Source organism: Neolamprologus multifasciatus, chromosome 4 (assembly GCF_963576455.1).
Source record: "Neolamprologus multifasciatus chromosome 4, fNeoMul1.2, whole genome shotgun sequence".
NCBI classification, from domain to species: domain Eukaryota; kingdom Metazoa; phylum Chordata; class Actinopteri; order Cichliformes; family Cichlidae; genus Neolamprologus; species Neolamprologus multifasciatus.
In genome coordinates, this window is record NC_140442.1 from 22,434,998 (window position 1) to 22,454,831 (window position 19,834).

A 19,834-nucleotide genomic window follows, 5' to 3' on the forward strand; every position below is an offset into this window, starting at 1 on the left:
CAACTTAAGGCAGACTTAAGTCTAGATTACACCTGCCTAGATTAATAATATTAATACAATAATATATGATTAAATAGTTTAGTGTTAAATATGTCCATTGCAAGGACAGAAGGGTATCACATGAACCATCAGCACATTATGGCTGTCTGTTATCAGCTTGTCCTGCAGTTTCTAAATCCAAAGTGGATCTGATTATTTTTTTGGCTTGTATGAACTAAAACCATCCTCAAGTTGAGGGAGTGTTGAAGCATCCTCAGCATGTGCTCAGCTAGTCAGCTAGCTAGTATATCTACAGTGCATTGCCTCTGCTGAGTAAAAGTCAACTGACTGTCCACCAGTGTGTTACGCTAAAAAAAAAAAAAAAACAATGAAAAAATAGAAAATCAGTTATGCTGCATTTTATACAAACTGTGTTTTAACTGTCTAGATAATCTAGCTATCAGCTTCTCTGTATTTGAGTTCTGTGAGCAGCGGTTGGGTGATACAGATAAAGAATGACAAAAGACTTTGTCATACATGCTGATGTGTTCACTGTTACTGTCCATGACCCCTGAACACCAACCCCCACCTGCCAACACCAATTTTATGACTGTTACATGATACGTAGTAAAGCAAAAAGGAAAAAACTCTAAAGGTATTAACCTTAATAAAAACCAAAAAAAAATTGATAGATAGCTAAAAGAAGATTATAATATGCACTTCCCCAAGATCATTCCTATAACTCGGATGACCTTGGCTTTGACGGGGGAATCTCTGTTTTTTAGTTGTCTCTGTGATCAGTGTCACCATCTCCCCTCCTCTGTCTCTGTACTGCAATGCCTTGTCCTTTTTACTGTCTTGTTCACTTGTTTTATTCAGCAGTATTGCAAGACAAAGACCCCAAAGGTCCGAATGCAGCCAAAACACATATGCACCCACACACGCACACACATTTTAACAGAGTTAAAAATCCAACCATATATTTTCCTCTTATAGAGTATGAAGTCTGCACATGCATGCATAATTTACAGTCAAGACACAAATACGAAGACACATACAAGCACACACTCGTGAGTGACCCAGACAAGCCACTGACTGCAAGAGTTAAATCACTGTCATTGCATGACAAAGTTCAAGAAGCAGGTCTTCTGAGATTAATCTCTCTCCCACGTTTGCAAACAGCTCTAACCGACGTAATCAGAGTACATTCAGAAGGTTTTTAGACCCTTTCAAGCTTCCTACATTCCCAGCTTTTTTTTGTCTTGTTTCTATTCTACAGCCCTTACATGTCTGTGAAAATCACCACAAATAAACTTTACTTCCATACTTGCTTACATTTTTGGTATCATTCAGATAAAGCGAAGCAATTGGCAGATTGCAGACAGATGGCCTCACGTTTGAAACAAGAATACTTTGATATACAGAGGAGCTCATGTTTGACTCAGTAGCTGCAAGATGCCCAGTTTCCTGGGGCTGCAGAACAAGGCCAGATCATCACCCCTCCACCACCATGTTTAGTTTCCAAATGTGGAGCTGTGCATTTAGGCCCGAAATCTCCACTTTGGTCTTGCCTGTTCAAAGAACATTGTGATTTGTTCAGACCCAACTTTGCAAACCTAAGCCATGCTATCATGTTCATTTTAGAGACAAGAGGCAGCCCCAGCTCCAAACAAGCCATACTTCTTCAGTTTTTATCTAATTATACTATCATGAACTTTAACACGTTAACTGTGGCCTGTAGAGTCTGAGATGCAGCTCTTGTGTTGTTATCCATTTCTCTGTGCATTGCTCCATCTGACCTTGGAGGGATTTTCCTGAGAGGTTCTGGAAAGACTGTGGTGTGTGTGTGTTAACACACCTGAATCCTCCCAGTGCAGCAAACTGAGAAAACTTCTCCTTTTACAGAGGTGCTCACACTTGCTGATGCTCAATTAATCAAGTGAATTTGATTGTCAGCATCTAGCTGCTACTTGCCCTCTTAATTCCTATGGAAGTAGTAAAGGTGGACTTTTTCTGCAGACTGCATACAGTCTTTTTCATATGACTGTAGCTTAAAACAACTTTATCGGTAATGGCAGCCTCCGGTCTTTCTGGGAACGATTCTGCTGTCTTTTACGATATGAGTATTTTTTCTTTGTTTACTTTGATTCTTCATGGCAGAAATGTAAAAGTGCACTATACATCATGCTGCTATCGCACACTGTGTGGCATTGATGGATATGGCTGATGAAGCCATTTAAAAAAAGCGAAACCAGGTGGAGGAGTGTTTACTGTGACCTTCAACTGAACGGTTCACAGTGAAAACCCACTTCTACCTCGATTGTGTCAGTGAATATTAGAGAGGCTTGATTAGTTTAATGTAGTGTTGTTAAAGGCAGGTGTGTGCAGACACACACACACACACACACACACACACTGAAAATACTGCAGTCCTCGTCATGCCTCGCTGGCTCCCAGCAGCGTGATGTAAGGGTCCTTTTTTTTCCCCCTTGGCTCCTTTAAAGTGATGGAGTCCAGTTTGGCCGGGCTTTGTGCAGGAAAAACCTTTAATCAAATGAGACAGACGTTGAATGCGCCACAGAGTTTGTGTGCATACTAGCTGGTGTGGCACTTAGGGCAACGCAACACAAATATGGTTTGAGTCGTGACTAACTAGGGTCAGGGGGAGTCATGAGAAACGTGTCTCTTTTTTTACTCATGCAGACACAGACCTCTTCCAGGCTCTTGGTCGTCATGGTTATACAGACATAAAAAATATATAAAGCACAGTCTCACAAACAAAAAGCATCCCCGGCCTTTGGGTCCTGATTCCCCTCTTCATCCGTCTGCCTGTTCCCCTTTGTTTCCTCTGACGTTGGTGAGGAAAAACGGGAAGAGACAGCTTCGGTGAAACATTGCAAGACGTCCGTCCAGCGGACAGAGCGAGAGATCCTTTGGGGTGAGTGGCAGCAGACCCCTTTCTGATGATTTTAATGAAGGTTGATGGACTCTGAGACCTGACTCACTGCATACTGTCCGTGAGGTGCGCAGGACAACCCTGCCTTACCGAGAGTTATGGCTTGCTTCATGAGTGCCACGGTCTGTACATCACGACTCTTGTCCTTGTCGGTAAGGAGCAGTCCCTTTCAGCGTCCTGCTCAAAGGCACTTCAGGCAGATGCTTGTTCATGCAGAAAAACTATGCACTGTGTCATGCTGCAGTGCCCTGGAGAACTAAGCAAAGCAGGGGTGAGGGTAAACTGAAACGGGCACTTTGCTGGATTTTCCATTTGGAGTTCAGTTTACCCATCCAGTGAAAAGACATGCAGAAATGTGCACTTCTTTAGGCTCTGCGGCCTAACCCGAAAGCTTGGTTAAGTAGTCAGATATGCATTATGACAAAATCAACGGCCATTATTATTAAATAACTTTTGATTGTTTCTCAGGTAGATGCTGAGAAATCAAAGCCCTGTTAAACAATATTTTGCATCTGAGCATCAAGAATCAACGCACCGACTGCAGCTCTGTGCAGTTTTCCTAGGCCGGAGCAGACAGTTGAATTCTTTGAAGTCTGTCCAGCTGCCTGGCTTTCACGGAGCACCTCCTATCTGCATTTTGCCTTTTCGTCTTTGTATCCTTCTTCATTGTCGCTAACTGCTCACACATCCTCCATTTACCTATACTTTTCTCTCCCACCTCACCTCACCTCACCTCCTCTTCACTTCTTTGTCCGCTCGTTGTTTTTTTCTTGTCTGACGAGTCGCTTTAACGCCTTGCAGCCACCTCGTTTTTAGCTTTGGTTGGACACTTTCACTCAAACTCTCGTTCTCCTCAGCATTAAAGAAAGAAAAACACAATTTGTATTCCGGGCCATGTCTGTGATGTGAGTGAACAGAGAGGGGGAAGGAGAGACAGGGAGGTGGGCAGCGAGGAGAGGAGGGCTTGTTAAAGTCACAGTTTGATGACTGGTTAAATGTATTTGACATAAAGGCAAGTGTCTGGGGGCATTTGCCCACATGGTAGACTGATTTTTTTCTTTTTTCTTTTGGTTTCATTTTAAGGAGGGAGTTTGACCTTGAGTCAGCAAAGTGGCATGCTCTGACGCCAGAGAAGGTACTACAATGCACCATCACTCACTTCCTAACATAACAATAGCTTGACTTTACTGCAGCGAGGAGAAATTAGAAATGCATTTTGCAGAATGTTATAATTCTGCCTGATTTTGTGCATCATTACACAGGTGATTTGTACATTGACACACTAGTCTGCATTGCACTTGAGTTTGCCCGTTTGTGGGGTTTTTTTTCCTAAATATAGACTCCCAGTGTATCCTCACAGTTGGATAATGATGCAGTTAGAGGGGTGAGAGAGGGAGAAGGATGGCTATCCACACACATGGCAAGTCAAGTGCTCAACAGTAGACTTTTTAGATGCTGGTGGCACGGTGTGTTTGGATGCATTTGAATTTGTACCTCCATGACTGAGCAATATTCCCCTGCACGAATGAGTTTGCGCATGGATGCCCGTTTATACATGTTACCCTGTATCCTACCCTGGCAGCGATGCCTGGTCAGCAGCTGACACCCCCCCCACACACACACACGTAGACCTCCCACCCCATCACTGACAGCAGCTCCTGCAGTGCTGCAAGAAGGAAAAAAGATGGGGTGGCAGAGCTCCACTGACCTTGCAGCAGAAAACCTAAACAGTTCCAACAATACTAGCACACCCTCGACTGCTCACACGCTAAAGCGCTCTTGGGACGGCGCACACACAGCTCTCACCCTTCGCATCTCTTCGTGCTCATTCAGACGCTCGGTCTACACTTTGGAATCACCTCAGGCCTGTTTGCCAGCCCCAGCCTTCTTACGAAGCATGAGGAAATGGACAAGACAGAAAATGTGCCCGAGGCTGGTGGTTGAGGACAGAATACGCGCTTTCCCATATACTGAAGCAAATGTGCATTCATTTATAAAGCGACAAGAGACAGAGAGTGAAACTGAGTTCTACCCGCAGGGAGGGGAATGAATAAACACGCACACACCGAGTTTTACACAGTTCTATGTATGCGTTAGCGTGCACTACAAAGTGCATTATGAATGTATGTAATGCCCATACACACGCTTGAAATAGAAAGCAAAAAGCATCCTCAGCCCCAACTTCAACTGCAGCTATAAAAGTTCCTCCTTTTTCCACTCTCTCTCTCTCTCTCCAGACTCTCTATCCCCACTTTCAGGTGGAGCTGTGGATCACCCCTCCTTGTTAGACGTGGTTGTGGGCTTAGCCTTCATTTTTGGGCACTTGCCTCCTCTCTAGGGCTGCGCAATACTGCAAATTCTGGAATCGATCAGATACCAAGTAAATGCAGGGCCAAGATTGTTAATACAAATAAAGATACTTTTAACCTATAAAGACATTTTTTATAGTGGAGAGCAGTGTGTCATAATTTATGAGACGAATCATCATTAATTTGCAAATTCTGAACACGTTTTACTTTCCATAATAATTAGTTAACAGAACAAATCACACCTTTTAGCTTTTTACTACTTTTTGAATCTGTTTTTTTTGGAGACCTAGAATTTAAATCAGTGCTTTGGCACAAGTATAAATGCGATGCCAATACCAGCGTCGGTAGTGATACTGTTGAGAACTAAATCGATCCGGTCACCTCTACTCTCTCAGGTTTTTTTCTTTTGTTTAAGTTAGAAATACTGAACCATTGTTCAGCTCCTTTGATTCCTGTCTCATTAAGAACATTGTTTCACACATCCAGTTCCACTCACCTGAGCTTCCCTGCCATCCACTCCAACTGTGACAAGTTACACTTACCTGCCTTGGACCTGCCTGTTTAATTGCAAAATCTGCAAGATCATCTCTGACTCACCTTGGCCATCACTAATCACTCCCCTCCTCTCTGGCAGAGCCTCCTATCCTGTGCCTTTAGAGAAAGCTCCACTTGCCAGTATCACTTACCTGCCCATAAATTACACTTTTATCATTGCAATAAAAACCGGTGAAACTGCAGTCAGTTTCCAAGTCCTGCCTTCTGAGTCCAGTCCTTGGTTAAATATGACAAAACCATTGTTTATCTTCAACCTAGTGCCTCTTACTGATAATACCACAGGCTTCAGGCTTGTGTCGCCAGATTGAATATGACAGGGAAGTGAATGGGTTTCAGGAACAAGTGCATTATGGCAGGAACACTGTCAGAGAGAGTTTTTGTCTGTTTCGGGGCTTTGTTAACCCTGCTGGGAAAACACTGCTGTATTTAAAGCCTAGAAATATATTTGTCTTTAATTAAAAGGCAGGTCTGTTTCAAATGCATCATATAAAGTCAAATGGTGTTTTAGTTAGGTATCACACAAAGTAGAACAGGGCTTGGCAAAGACAATTAATTAACTATAATGAAATGTTTACTTTTTAAAAGGGGGCTCCACCAATTTTACACATCAAAGTCAACGTGCAGGATGTGACAACGTGTACTCAGCACGCTCACCAGCATTTTGTCAGAAGTCACTGGCATTAAGAGGAATGCACAAAGATTCACCTTTGTCAGCCAAAACACAGCGGTTCACAGCGGAGCCTTGTGCTTTGTTCTTTGTTCCAGTTTTTTACTCAGTTTTATTTGAATTTAGCTTTCATTTGCTCTTTATGCACCCAAACTACTGAGCCAGCTTTCATTTTAATTGCTGGTTTGGGTTAATAATATTACGCCCCATGTTAACAGATGACTTAACAGTGTCATAGGACCTCATTGACTAACCTGTGCTTAAATATTGCATATGACCAATTCACACACGAATCCAGGATTAAACTCCTGCATCTGTTTGCACTCTGCAAACAGATGTAGAGACCCTCGGGTCATGCGTACACACAAATGACAAAGGCGAAACGTAAATCCGCACCCTTAAACTAAACTATATTAATAGATTTTTGTGGGTCATTCTTAATGCTTTAAAACAAAACAAGGCCGTTAGTCCTATGGTTCACTATCAATAAAGAATTAAATTACATGTAAAATTTAACATGACATATTCTACTAGGCAGCACTTTCACTACTAGATGTGACCAATAGGAATACAAAAATAAACATGAGTTGGTTTTCAAACTTTCAAACTGTTTCCTCATAACCTCATAACTGCCATTTCCTAACACATCAGGTATTCTTTTTCCTCCGCCTGCTTCCTTCTTTCTTTTCCTTATACTTGTTTTCTTTTCACATGAAGTTTGATGCCAGATGTGTTGGGTTTTTTGCGTCTCTCAGAAGAGGCACAATTTTCACAATGTTGGTTATTGCTGGGGGTTTTTGAACAGCCAGGCTTACTGCATTGCTGACAACCTCAACCTCAAGGTCAGTAAGAGAAATGGGGTCCTGGTTGAAGGCAGATTTCAGATACCAATTAGGATGTATGCACATGAAGGCCAAGAACAGCACTGGTAAGTGTACACATTTCATCACTTCAATGGAACTTGCATGTGCACTTACTTTAGAGAGGAATGTAAGAACATTTCTATGAACATATTCATGAATATTAGGGTCACATATAGCCACACTAAGCCTCTGCGGTTAAATGTGAACCTCTCGATACACGAATGGTTTTGACAAAACTACAGCAATGAACTTGAGCAGAACTCTATTACATATGAAATAAAAATGTCTCAATCTCTTTACCTGGCAATTCAATAAACTCCAGGTGGATCTATAGACTCCTAGTATGGCACTAAAAGCCTATGGGACTAAAGGGGGGGTTACACTTTTGTGTTAAGTGACCTTGTTGCAGATAAATGATGCTCTCTGTTCAATCTGAAGGATCATTCAGTCCAGTCTCAGAGTGCATGAGAAACACAATACCAGTACAGAAGAAGAGATCTAATGGTAAAATGCAGATTTGTCATCTTCATTTCAGTATAAACCAGCAGGAAAACAGGTGATAGCACAGAGATGGTAGCAGGGAAGAGAGAGGGTGGATGATTGGATAAGGGTTTTGGATTAAACAGAATGTAGCGTCAGGGAATTGGAAATGAAGGTCAGATGAAAGGGGAGGAAGGTAAGAGGAAGAAGTGATAAATGGAAATGTACGCACCATCAGCATCCTTGGCTTTATTCCTAAGAGGCAAGATGTGGCCTGGTATATGTTAACATTAAATGGGGATTGATGGATATTGTTCTAAATAAACAGGTCTTTACAAGGCCACAACTGCTTTGTGGCAACACCATCCCTCCATTTAACTACTTTTTCTCCACATTAGAGAGTATTTGAGAGATTTATGCTGTTGGTGCTGCTGTTGTTTAATCAATGTGATGTTGATCTGCTAGATTTTGCTTTTCTTGAAGAAATAAGAAAGCCATTTACTAAAATTACTTTTTATAGAAGGATGTGTAATAATAGCAAAGAAGCGAAAGTTCCACATTGCTGCTTATGTCGAGTCCTCATCATAACTTAGCTGTAATTTCCAAACTATTCGTTGAATCCAAAGTAGCATTTTTGTTTCATTTCAGCCTTATTATTGTGAAACCAGCCAGAACGTGCATGAAATTTAAACCAGTGACAAAGCTGTATTTGAATAATTGCTGTGCATTTGTTGAACAGTAAATGTTTAACCTGAGGATTCACGGCATTCATATATATATATATATATATATATATATATATATATATATATATATATATATGTGTGTGTGTGTGTGTGTGTGAGTACGTGTGTGTGATAAGATTTGGCTCCCCATAGATGGAGGCTTTAAGTGACTTTGACAAAATAGGTCACATCATCATCCTATTAATGTTCCTTTTCTTAAAAAAGACCCAGCTAAAATAATAAGAAAACTCTCAATCCAATTTTTGCTCACTCCTTCTCCCATCTGACCAACGGGTTGTTAATGATCTCATTTAAGAGGTCATGGGTACTCTAATTGGAAGTGGGCTGACTACTGTTTCTCTGGACTGACCTCTGTGATGGTCTAAAGTTAGCACAGACTTCGTGACCCCACTAAAAATAGTCAAGTTTCTCTCACCGACTGACCTTACAAGTCCACATCGACCCTTTTAATTGCTCAAATTACCTTTGGAGCTCCCTTAAGGAAAGCCTTCTTTGCCTTTGGAGAAATAGTGACTTTATGTGGATTTAGTGACATTACTTTGGATGGAGAAAAGCTACGTGATGAGCTACACTGATAGAACAAAGAGGAAGAGGCCCTATATCCCCCAAAACCATTAAAAGTAATGCAAGTTTCCAGTATTGCTGGGCAATTTGCCGCTTGTTGCACCATGCTGTTCACTCTGGTAGCATGTGACACCTTGACACAACCACACAGTGTGCAGCTGAGCACTGTCTGGCAGTAAACTGCGCACTGCCACAATCCCATCACTTATTCAAATATTAGCCAAACCGCAACATCTGATGCTTCGATACAAGCTGTTCATTCCAGCCTCATAAGTCTTTGTTAGGAGGTGGCTCTGTTTCAGCACCAATGCAGTCCACACACAGTCCCAGTGCCACACATATACGCACGCGGCAGCGTCTACACACGTGTGTCTGCAGGCCAGCACACCCAATAATAAGCTGTAAACAGGCAGCATTGGGCACGTTTTCTTTTAATGATCAGCCTGCGTATCATCGAAACCATCAAGCTCTCTCCCAACGCAACCGCCACAAACAACATCTGTCCTTGACCTTGGCAAAGAAAACCCACCAGTGTATAGCGAGCTGCTCCGCCTATCACAGCCTTCTGTCGGGCCCATTATGATAACAGGGTCATTTGTTAATGTGTCTCTGTGCTGTGTAAATGCAACTGCTTAGTTTGTGGGTGCATTGGGGTATATGGGGGGTCACCTATGACTGGCCCAGCGTTACAGGCCCTGTTTCTGTGTATCCGTGTGCATTACACACTGGATAGGGGTGAGAATTTAAAAAATGGACATCAATTGTTCCTAAATGCCGAACCCCGGTTGACCTTTTTTCCATCTCTTCAGCAAAACCACGCGACTCCCTCTTCTTCAGTCATCTTTATTAAAAATCTGTGTTTTAATTAACGCCATTCAACGAGGGCCCTCTGAACAGGGGGTTAATTGTGCTTTTCGTGAAATCAGCTCAAGTGCAAATTCTCTCTGCGTGACCTCTGTTCCGTTCCTTGGAATAGTGTTTTAATTATCCAGACAACCTCTTAAGAAACCGTGGTGACGGGGTAACCATATGGTCAGTAGTCAGGTCTCATCCTCGAGATACTGCGGATCACAGGAAGTGAAAGAATGTGGAGGATCAGTGGAAGAATGTTCGGATTTACAGATATTCAGGAAGTAAAGCACCAAAAATAAGGAACAATGATGATAGTGATGCTTAAAATAACAATAAAAAATAATAAATAAATAAAGGTCTAGAAGAAACGTCAATATGCTGCTCACATTCTGACTATTGATTTCATGATGTTCTCTTATGTGCTATCACACGCTTCCAGAAACAGCTACTCCACTATCTTTCCCTACCCATCCCTCTGCCAATGGGCTTCCATCCTGCCTGCTCACATTTACAGTCATGTCTCCACAACATGTGTGCCGCAACAATGGGCAGCAGAGGACAAAAGATAGGCAAAGGGTGATTTGCATCGTAGGCCAAAGTACATCCTCCTCAGCAATACGCAGGAAAAAATAAAACCCTGAACACAATCAGCAGCAGCCATAAGTAGGCAGTAGGGTTTTTTTTTTTAATTATTATGCATGGTTTCACTTGGATTCACTTGAAAAAATAAAGTTGTTGTAAACCAAAGAGCACTTTGATGTCAGTCATGTGTTTCCTGCTTCTTTGTCTGTTTGTACGCTAAGGATGTTAATGTCAGTTTGTCTGTGTATCAGTCCACCACTTTACCCGAGGCTGTAAAAGATGATAGAAAAGTATTGGATAGATGACCATGAAATGTATTACAGATTTTTATAGCCACCACAGGATGAATCCTACTCATTTTGACCACACCCTCAATTTCCTGTCAATTTCCTGTTTAAAAAGTCAGTAGCGTAACATCATATCTAATAATATTTTAAGACTTCAAAGCCGATTTAGACAGCACATCAGTATCCATATTCTTGCTAATATAGTAATGGCATCATTCATATATCCTGTGTGTAACTCTACCACACAATTGAGCACAGTCTTCTAAAACAAACTGTCACTGTTAAACAGGTGGCACCTCGTTCACACATTGTCAATATACACATAACTGCACTCGTTCATGTCCCAGTCATACTGTTAATGTGACGCATCAGCGCAACTGCTGCGCATCTGCTACTGAAGGTTTGGAATTTCTACACTGGTTCCCAGTGCCTCCCTAAATCAGCCTGTTCTTATTCCTGGGGCAACAATTAATGGTGTTTTATCAAAGCTGTTGGCTTGGCTCATTTAGCACAAGGTGTCCTTAAGCAGCGGAGCTTAACGCATGGCATTAGCGAGATGGGACTGTCGATCCCAGCTCATGTTTCGTCAGGGTTACTGCTGTGAAGGAGCATTTTTTGTTACAGATCACAATCTTTTCACAACCTTGGAATAAGTTTTTAGCACCTAAACATAAACAAGTTTGTACCTCAAACTAGTCTGAGAGTCTTTAAAACAGAGACAATATTGCAATGACAGCAGTTGAAGAAACGTGGAATATACAGATATACTAGATATACTGTGCCGCAGTTTTCAAGACGTGTCCTTAAATGCGCACGCACATCATTGCTGTAGCTTCACACACATACATACACAGACATATAATGATCCACACACCAATCTTTATTTTTCTTTCCCCTGTCACCCTCTTTTCATCTTCTTGTCCTGTCAAACACGGTGACATAAGAAAAACATTCACTCCCTCTTTTTGAAGCTGTTTCTCTCTAACACACACCCTGCAACCCCGTCTCATGGTTCCCTCCCACAGAGCATTATTTCCCACCTGGGTATTTCACACTCCGCAGGGCCCTGTGCTTTTTAATTCATTGAATTCTCATGAAATCCCAAGAAGATATGTTACCATGCACTGAGTCTGACTTTTATAGCTAATAGGGAAGTGGTGACAAAGTTTAATGGGGTTGTGTGATGTGTGAGTTTTAGGAGTGGAGAGAGAGAGAGCACGAGGCAGATACAGAGGGCTATATTTTCATATTATCCTTTTTATTGAAATATTGGAGCAAAAAGAATGTTTTTATAGGTTAATGTCACTCTAAAATGGGTTTTTTTGGAGGGCCAATTCCTCATCTAGAGAAATTACCTGTGGTACACATCAGGGTCTGATCCTATTTTCTCTTCTCTTTTGTCTGCATATGCACTTTTTGTATATGCAGATGACACAAAATTGTATGTCCCTATAATTTGTCTTGGTTTGTTTCATATCTCGAGCCTAAAGACGAAAACTGACATAATTATATATGTAGGTATTTTACATTCCACAGGGCTCTATGTAGGGCTGCCATGAAATCACAAAAAGATATCTACCATGCATCACATCTGACTTTTACATCTGATAGGGAAGTGGTGATAAATCATTTAGCGCAATTCAGTTTTATTTATATAATGCCAAATCATACGCAGATGACAGACATTTATATATCTCTTTGATAATTTGTAAGTGTCTCAGTCAAGCTGCAAAGTTAAGGTAAAAAGCTAACTACTAGTGAAAAGACAATACTGTTTTATGTCTTTCATCCAACTTTATAATGGATGGACTGGTGAATATGTTAGACATGCTTGGCTTACATGCCCCAAAGCTCGTGATCTGCCTTTTTCTATGTATTTGGCAGAACACTGAATTTATTATAAAGTCCAAGAATAAATATCAGTACTGCAGAATTATATATATTAAATCTTTGCACAGGCTTCAAATGGTTACCAGAAGATATATTTTAATTGCTTTGGTGATCCTCTGTCTTTGACTCTTGGCCTCTACGGGATCCTATTGTTATCTGTACGCCTCCCTTTTTAGTCCAACTTATCACTCCTACACTAAGAAGGCATCTGAAGTTTTCTCCATCCATTTTTTTTAACCATTTTTGATCACCCCCTTCCACTTGAAGTGCAACCGACTCTCCCCCTCTCCCCAAACAAATATCGCTCTCTAATTGGCCAGAACTGGGGAGTCATGAGAGCGTCGCTGTTTGGACAGCTGTTAATCTCAAAGGTTTGGCAGCGGCAGAGAAGATTGTGACAGTGGTGGGGAGAGGGATGACAATCTGGAATGGCAATGTGAATGACGCAAGGAGAGAGGAAGAGTTCAGGTCTGGTTGCAAATTACTGCCATCCCAAGTCTGTGACCACATCTGTCTGTCATTGTGAGACTGTGGTGTCAGTGAGAAAGTGCTTCCACAGATATACAATGCAGTGTCACTGTTTGTATCAATGCCTCTGCAGCATTGTGTAGTATGTACTATGGCAGTGCAGTTAATGTACAAGAACAGACACACACACACGCCCTGCACATTCATTCACTCCAAATCATCACACGCACGGGGATGCACTGTGTTTTCTCCACTGCTCACACTCACTCTTGCTCCATATCTTCCTTTCCTTCGATCCTATGCTCACACACATACACAAAATAAAGCACACATACACAGCGCTCAGGGAACCAATCACTATCGCCTGTTTTCAGGTCCTGTTTGTGAATGGGATTTTTACGGGAGAGGAGGAGGCAGGCACCTCTGTGTTGTAGGCATGCAGCTGCTACAGCGGGGAAGCATCAGCATCCCATTCTCGTTTTTTTTTCCTCCACAAGCTCAAATATTTCTCTCAGTTTCTCTTTGTGTTTCATTTTTAATGTTATGGTTATTTTGGTTGTTTTTATTATTGCAGCATCACTCTTTCCCTCTTCTTGAACTCTCTCTGACTCTTTTCATCTTTTTTGGATGGTGCAGTTGGATGTGACTGCTGCATTGAAATATCCCCCCTCTTTCACCATTACCTTCACCATCATCCACAGCTGTTTGCCTCTTCCAAATATTTTTCATTATCCTGTCCACTTTCCCATTTATTGCACAACTTGCTTTTTCCACAACATTTTTTTCTATCTGTCACTCCATCTTTCTCTTACCCTTCTTTTCTTCTCACCATCCCATCTGCATCCCGAGGAAGGTGCTGATACGGGTAGGGTGAATGCCTAAAGACTCACACACACGCAAACACACAAGCGTAGACACTTACCTTCTGTGACAGGATCTTCCGTCTGGAGTGCTTCTGAATCTTCAGTGGTTGAAGATAGAGCAGCGAGCCTCTGTGAGCTTCTGGCAGATAAAAAAGAAGTGGAGGACAGACAGAGAGGAAGAGAGAGAAAGAGAGACAAGACAGGAGAGGGAGTGAGAGGTATAAAGAGAGAGAGTGAGAGAAGGGAAAAAGTGGACTAGAGGGGCGGGCTGAAGCGATCCAAGTGGAGGAGCAGGATTCTCCTAGCTAGCTGGAGGTGAGATGAAGGGGAGAAAGAGAGAGGGAGGGAGAGATAAAGGGAGAGGGAGGGAGAGAGCTAGGGTGCACTGGATTGGGATAGGAGGGGATTGTGTGATGTTTGAGAGGAGGAGGGATTGCAGCGGATGAAGGGAAAGTTGGAGAGAGGAGAGAGGAGGGAAGGGAACAAAGAGAAAAAGAGGTTTATTGATGAGAAATGATGGAGGAGGGAGGATAAAAGAGTGAGATGCATGCGAAAGATGACCTAAAGCCAAGTATCCGAGGAGGACGGAAATGACAGATTAGAGGGAGAAAATGCAGACAGGGCAGCAGAACCAAAAGTCTAAAAGGGAGCCAGAGGACAAAAAAGCCTGACAGGAAATAGATGTGTTCAGCTATGAGTTGATGGAAAAGAAGTGGAAGTGTGAGATTTCAGGGCACCGTTATGTAACCTTTAACAGCGTCAAATAATACAAGAACAACTTATGTCAAGCCATCGCATGCATGCGGTCCCTGGAGACAATCAATTTCAGAGTGCAGAAAATGTCCTTCCATCCATTAAATCTTGCTGTAATCCGATCTTGTGTTGATGTGTTGGATACTGCAATTAACTTTGGACCAATAACTTACCGGCGGATGGAGAATTGGAGGGAAAATAAAGCGAAAGATAGGTTCTTGATCTTTGTGAGAGGCTGGTGACAAAAATGGAATCTGGGAGGTGAGCATACATATACCTTTCAGGAACTTTAAGGAGAGTAATGGTTCACATGTGGATTGTAACATACTGTACAAAAAGTTTTAATGTGAGCAAAATGCATTACAGCTATGGATAGACTGCCTCTCTCTGCTCTCTTCTCTTTCCCCCCACCCCCAGCCAGTCATAATGGATGGCTGCCCCTCCCTGAGCCTGGTTCTGCTGGAGGTTTCTTCCTGTTTAAAGGGAGTTTCTCCTTCCCACTGTCACCCAGTGCTTGCTCATAGGGGGTTGCCTGATTGCACGTATGAAACACCATGCCACCGAACAAAGGAGCATATTTTGAGAAACCATGGGGCTTCCAGGAGTCTGAGTCCCATGTAGGACTGCTGTTTTTACACTTTTATTTTCAAATTTGGTTTTCTGATACTGTTCAAATAAATTAACACAATAAAGCTATCTGGGGTTTTTTTAGTAAAACATCATGGTTCGGATTAAAATAATGTTGAGTCTCATGACTGAAAACTGCTATTCCTCTAATCACCACTTTAGGCCTGCTTAAAAAAGCGAGTCAACTCCTACAGACACCCATGGCCCCTGGGATAGACTATCCTCTTGGTAATCCAACTCTAGTTTGATATTTTTAGGTGTTTATTTGACCAGGAAGTGAAACTAAGCATCTCTTCTGCAAGATTTTCCTATACTGACATAGTCAAATAGACTGGTATTTTTATCTAACACTTACATACACGTTAACACTCTGATGGATGCACCAGGGGCAACTCGAGGATACTTCAACATGCTGACTTCAGGAGCCAAAGTAAGAAACAGAGAGGTTGACAACATGGTGTAGCTCCTAAGCCACAGCCACTCATAGACAGTATTAACCTAGCATCCTTTCCATGGCAAGAGAAACAGAGCTCCAAGAAAAATCTCTGCAAGCATGGGGAGAAGTGTACCTCCTCACAAAAGAGCCGTACCCTGGTTTGAACCCAGGACCCACTTATGGTAAATGCAGCAATTCTAACCGCTGAGCAGATGCGAGAGAGCCAGCGTGATGCTAAATGCTAGCTTGCTGCACTCTTGCTGGAAAAGCTCAAGTTAGCGGAAGTACAATGGTTATGTAGGTGATGCAGTCTGCTCCTCTTCATGGCTTTATAAAGAAACCCTGATTTTGCACCTGCTGTTGATCAGCAGGTTACTGAATGTAAAAGTGAAAATGAAAAAAACTGTTTGTGGTCGCTTTTGCATCTTTTTTCACATCTCTTTGGGGTCCTTTCTCACTGGCTTCTAAAGGAGAGGCGTCACTTCATGCAGATGCTTTGTCAGATATAGATTTAATGCAATTGTCTATTTGTGTTCAGTGTCAGAGGTCTGGGTCAGCCCGCAGTACTCTTAAGCTAGCTGGGATTCATTTTTGTCAAGGTGAGAATTCATTTGCTCAAGGACACTTCAGCAGAGTGGATGCTTGCCAATGCACAGTTTAATCCTAGGATTTCTTTTCTCCTTTTCAAAAAAAAGCTGTACTCAGCTATTTAGTGTACTGATGGTGTCTATTTTCATAAAAGACTGCTGAAATCAGCTTTGGCTGCAGTCTCTATGCACAGCTGTTTCCACTGCTTTCATTCGTGTAAAGCTATATCATAGGTTATGTCTGCAATGTTTTCACCCAACAGGGTGTTTTCTCCATAAGTGTAGACTGAACATCCAAAGCAAGACTTCCATTGCACAAAAGCCACAACTAGTAATAAAAGAGGAAGTAATAATACTACATGCAGGCAATTATTAGACTCTATGCAGATTTTCTTCAGCTTATTTCAGAGCAGCAGCCTAAGCAGAGAAGCCCAGACCTCCCTCTCTCTAGTTACCTCCTGTAAAGGCGTTTCCAAGCCACCTGAGAGCTATAGTCTTTCCAGCATGTCCTGGGTCTGCCCTGTGGTCTCCTCCCAGTGGGTCATACCTGGAGCATTTCACCCAGGAGGTGCCCAGGAGTTACCTTGTCAGATGCCTAAACCACCTCGACTGCCTCCTTTCAATGTGGAGGAGTATCGGCTCTACTCTCAGCCCCTCCCCATTGGCTGAACTCCTCACTCTATCTCTAATGGAGAGGCCAGCCACCCTTTTTTTCCAATGCTTGCTCTCGCGATCTTGTTCTTTCGGTCACTACCCGAAGCTCGTGACCATAGGTGAGGGTAGGGATGTAGATCGATCAGTAAATTGAGAGCTTCGTGGACAGCACCAATCCGTTTGTTGATCTCCTGCTCCCTCTCCCCGCACTCGTGAACAAGACCCCAAGATACTGTCTATGCAGATAGCATTTAAAATATTGGGTTTGTTGATATTAATGAATACTTATATAAATACATATACATTACAACGCTGGTTCTCATAGGACTTTCCAACCTGGATATTCTGATCCCGGAGCTGGATATCCTCAGAGAAGTTTTCCTACAGACACAGAGTGACTGTGGAGACATTGCTTTCTACACATTGTCTGCAGTGCAATTCTAGGCCCAGGGCCAAATACTGTGCTTCTATCATAAGGCGCTGGCATCACAGACATGATGAGGCCATAATATGACATGTGTAACCCTTGGGTGTTTTTTTTTTCTCCTTTTTTTTCAGTGCTTTTAAAAGACTTACAATAGCCAGACTTACTGATAAAACTGATGAAAAAAAACCCCATTCTATCTAACAAACACAAAAGGAAATATAAGATTCTGAGGCCACAATTGACTAAACTGAGTAGATAAAAAATTCACAGAATGTTTTGATTGGCTGAAATGCCACTGTATAAATGTAAAAGAAATTGAAAACCTTGAAAACGAATCAATCAAAACATGCAAGTAGAAGAGGAAGCACAAAGAAGAAGTAGGGGGGAAATAATAAGTAGAAGGAAAAGCAGGAGGAGGGGAACAAGAGGTCTGGCAGAACTGCTGCTCAGATGCCTAGAAAATCATTGACACATCTAGACTTTTCTTAATGTTATTTGACAGATTCACTGCTATCATTGCTTCTGTTAAGTCAGGGATGTCAAACTCATTTTACATCGAGGGACACATACAGGCTGTTTTGATCTTAAGCAGGCTGAGTGAAATTCCACTTTTAATCGCTGAGTTTTCTTAACATAAAATAAAGAAGTGTAATGTCAACAGCGCATCTATTTTTCTATATGATAAATGTGCAAAATTACAAAAAAAAGCTCTGGTAGCTCACTGCCCAGACTCCCCCACATTTATAAAACTGAAGGTTTTTTGTTGATTGATGAAAATTTTCTTATTTTTACCTAAATTTCGATGGTAGACAGAAAAAAAACAGGAACCTTTCAGTCATTCAATTGTTTATCCATTACTTATCCACTTTAATGTAGTATGAATGGCTATGGGGGAACAGAAAAAGCTGTAAAAAACATAAAAATACAGTTAAGTCCAAAGATTTATGCCCCTCTTAACATTTTCCAAAGCCATCCAACAGGTTCTGGCCCCTGGGCCTTATGTTTGACACTCATGTTCTAAGTTTAATACTGCATAAAAGCAAATGTCATATTGAGGTTTTAAATGTAATCTCAAGCTTTAATTTTTCTTGTTTTCAAGTGATGTAATCAGGCAGTAATCAACTGTCTGGCTCAATTACAATATTAGGTTTTTGTTCATTTTCTGTGCATGCCAATTGATTTTAAAAAAAAGGGGGAGGGGGAAACAGAAGAAGACACAAAAACCACGAAGCACTGGGAAGTGGCTCAGACGTGTCTCTTCCAGCGGGACGCAGCTCGGTTTTAAGCAGAACTGCTTTGTAATTACTTTAATGTATCCTTATTGGGCACGTATGCCAATTTGCATAAGTTCAGTAACTGACTCTCTGCTTTTTCAGCTCTGGCACAGCCCACTGTCTCACACACTCACGTATTGATCCCATTAGTTTACATTACTTTGCCTCAGAGATTACAACAGATTGGTCCATGCTTGTGTACAAATGCCACGAGCACTGATCTAACAGTTCGGGTTACAGCTACTTATTGTTCAAAGTAAATGTTTTTCCTGTTGAGAAACACAACTGAGCAATGAAGCTGCTTTGTCTGTGGAAATCCAGCTGCCTGCCTGTCCAAAATTAGCAAAAGAAGTAGTTTGTTGCTGTATCATTAAATGAAATTCTACAGTCGCCATCATGAATTCACTGCTCTTAACACAACAAAAGGCAGGAGTTCAAGTAGCATGTCACTGTTATTATTAAAGTAAGGGGAAAAAAGTGTGACAAATAACAGTGACATTTAAAAATACTTCAAAAGAGTAAACATTCACACACAAACGCACACACACACACACACACAAAAAGTAAATCCTAATGTGATGTCTGTCTTTTACTTTTTCGGTGCATTTTCCCGCAAGGCTAAACAGGATGCACAGCAGTTTGACTGCTGGTGCTGAAAAGGAAATAAGTTTCCTGTTGTTTTAGGTTCAGTCATGTAAATCATGTAAAATTATTTCACTAGAGAAGTCACATTCCCACTGTAAGTTTTAACCACTACAGTTCCTTAAACTGTAGTCAAATTAAACCAGGCGTGAAAATATAGGAACCAAAGCACTTCAGATCTTTCTTGCCATACTTTTGTATTGTTTAGTGTGACACCTTAACAGTGCTTTAGCATTGGATGAAACTGTACCTGTGCCATAAAAAAGCCAGAGACAGTAAGAAAGGAAGTTTTTTTTTAATTATTTGGTTTTTTAGACTTTTATTTAACCACATTGTTATTAATGTGACCAGTTGTGCCCGATCATTCCATTTT

At 41.6% G+C, this 19,834-nt stretch overlaps 1 protein-coding gene across 1 annotated transcript in view; it reads right to left on the reverse strand.

Annotated features, from left to right (window-relative positions):
* The window catches only part of pvalb6 (parvalbumin 6), a 55,452-nt gene extending 41,020 nt beyond the window's left edge, over positions 1–14,432 (reverse strand). The window contains exon 1 of the mRNA XM_085156742.1: positions 14,121–14,432. The gene's annotated coding sequence lies outside the window, so the exon portion shown is untranslated. The remainder of the gene's footprint in view (positions 1–14,120) is intronic.
* Positions 14,433–19,834: the final 5,402 nt, after the last annotated feature.